This window comes from Gossypium raimondii, chromosome 3 (genome assembly GCF_025698545.1).
Source record: "Gossypium raimondii isolate GPD5lz chromosome 3, ASM2569854v1, whole genome shotgun sequence".
NCBI classification, from domain to species: Eukaryota; Viridiplantae; Streptophyta; class Magnoliopsida; order Malvales; family Malvaceae; genus Gossypium; species Gossypium raimondii.
In genome coordinates, this window is record NC_068567.1 from 20,880,932 (window position 1) to 20,883,976 (window position 3,045).

Sequence of the window (3,045 nt, forward strand, 5' to 3'; positions counted from 1 at the left end):
TACTCGTCGAATTTGGTGGCCTTGAAACCACTATTTTCGACACTACTGAAAAATGGGCTGTTATAGACAACTTGTATTAGTAAACAAACCTAAACATGTCCTTAGTCTAATAAAAAATGAGAAAATCAATAGAAATACTAATATTTCATCTATCAAGTCCAATTGGGGAGATGTCTTGTCTTGGGCATCGGAACGGATGACTCCTAGATGATAAAGACATAAATGTGATTAACTAGACTGACAGTACATCGGACATGACCCAAGCATAATAGATCCTTAATCCGTTTATGGATTTATTCACTTGTGACGTTCATAGTGTGACATACCTAAATTTTGAGTGGATGACAGACTATGTATGCATGGCTCGTACACTTTGATGTAAGTAAAAGCCTAAGTTCAAATAGATAAGGAACCGAAAGCTGATGTGTTGAGTGTATGACATCTGTAGTATGTAACGTCATTAAAATAATGGAATTATTACCCAAAACATAGGTAAATGATATCCTCTCATTGGCATTACATGGTTGATGAAAAGTAAGTATGGCCACGAGTTATTCGTATTTGTGATGGATGACTTGATCACTATTTGATAGTGATTGACTTTTCATGAAGGAAGATATAATGTTTATCATGAGATAAAATAGGATCATATTGGGAGAACGGATATTATCCTAAAGAGGTTAAAGATATCCTATGAGGGTAACACACTTATGACAAGGTCATTGGACGAGCACTGAGTAGTTGTTTTCGTAATGGTATGTCGATAAGGAGAGCTTAGTCACAATATTATAGTGGAATGACTTCGTGACTAAATGAGTTTATAATTAATAGGTGAAAAATAAAAATTTAATTATAAATCATTTGAGTTTCAACCACATATGTCCAATCAGTCCCTCTGCTAGCTCGTTGAAACCATAAATGAATTGTGTGTTTGAATAGAAATGAACGGAATGAATAGAAAATGAGAAAAATTTAGGAATGATTATGGTTTTCTCTGAAATGGAGAAATGGAATCATTTGAAAATGAATGTAGGTTTGTAAAAATAGAAATGGAAACAAAAATGAAATGAAAACTTGCAATCCTATATAGGATTCCTTAAAAAATGATGGAAGAATGAGTTTACGTTTTTAAACTATTTTGGAACTTGAAAATTAAATTAAATTGTTCGGTCATAGTGAATATGTTGAGTTGTGACATATTGAACGAATTTTCTCGATATTTTATAGAGGGTAAAATCATTAAAATTTTACCGGGGTAAAATTAGGGTGAGAAAATTATTTAATATGTAGATATTAAAGTTTATTTTGGGAAATAGGAAAACAGAATCAGGTTGGATCATAATGCAGAGTACTGGGTAAAAAAGCCCAAAAAGTACTCATAATTGGACCCGATGTGAGAGAGGCCTAAATCCCCTTATATAACATGAAGGGGGTGAAAACCCTAGTAGAAATACAAGGGTGAGTCATTCACCCCTCTTGTAACACGCCAGATTTGGAGGATCTAAATTTTCGGTGTATAGCAGTAAATAGTCTATTTGGCGTAGCGTTATCCGCCAAAAAGATTGTTTTGGCATATACATGTGGGCGAGTAGTGAGCACCGCAAGAGTAAGTAAGAATTTAATTTTCTAATGTTTCACCATGTATTAAGGAGACGTCCATGTTAAGGAATAAAAGGGAAATATGGGATGAGTATTCGCCAAAGGTATAGTACACCTAGACTGAATGGAATATTATGCTAGTTAGATTTTAACTAATCTGGTTAGAAACTAAATTGTATAGTTCAACTTGATAAGTTTGACGAAGGGAGCTTATTTATACTTTTCTCAAAAATTGTAGGTCAATAAGAAGGTAAGTTCTGATACGTATGACACTTGTTAAATTCCACTAAGGAAGATGAATCATATTTATATGGGAGAGTGTGTTCTGAAAGGGGGTTCTTACTTCTTCTTCTTCTTCTTATTTCTTTTCCTTAAGTGGTATATACTAAAACCTTTCTTAAATCTTAATGTATCCCACCTCAATGATTTAGAGGCTAAGGTTCTTTTATGATCAATAGTTACTTCGCATCAGGTGGTTGCTGCTGGTTCGAAAGATATCTGGATTTGGAGCTTTGAACTACAGTAGGTGAGATTCAGGTGAGTTATATATTGAACCCTACATTTGTATTGTTCATATTGCGAGTCATCCATAAAAAATTGATTGAACTATGGATCCAAAGTCAAGAAGAGTATGTTGAAACATTGGGGTACGAGTATTGAAACATTGAAGTATGGCTGAGTATGTATATTTCTCAAATGTATACTACAAGATGCATGTTCTATTTGGATTTATGTTAATGAAGTAAAAGGTCGAATTTAGATTGTCTCAATCCATGAAGAGTCTGTCAAGTGAGTCTGTGTCTGTTCACAGCAGTGGTGTCTAATGGAGTCTTTCGAGACTAAAAACATGAATTATGATATGAATTCTGAAGGAAAAGTCCATGGCCATAGCATCTTTTGAAAGGAATGGTGATTACCCAATGGGGTTCTCTGTATGTCTAGGGACGTTGATGGCCAAACCTCACATAATGTGAGTTTAGGCAAATCCATAACATAAACACGATAGAAAAGAATAGTCTTTGTGGCAAAATTTGAAAAGAATAGTCTTTGTGGAGAACTTTGAAAAAAATATCCTTTGAGGCGAACTCTAAAAAGAATAGTTGTTGTGACGAAATCTGAAAGGGATGTCTTTGTGGCAAACTCTAAATTGATCACCTTAGTGGCGTACTCTATCTAATTGCATGTATGGTGTTTCTACTAAGTCTATGTGGTGTGAACTGTTAAGAATATCTAGTAAGTTATAAATTTGAATGTCTATCTCTATGGTAAGATATGAGTAAATTATAGTAGTTCTATAATAAGTATGACCAAGATAAAGTATTGATATGCTCTGGAATAAGAGTTGAATAAATTTTTAAGGGTTTTCCATGTAAAAGATATGTGTATCTGTATGTCAAGAAGGGTATCTGTTATGATGATCTATAAGTATGAAAAGTAAGGGGTGTC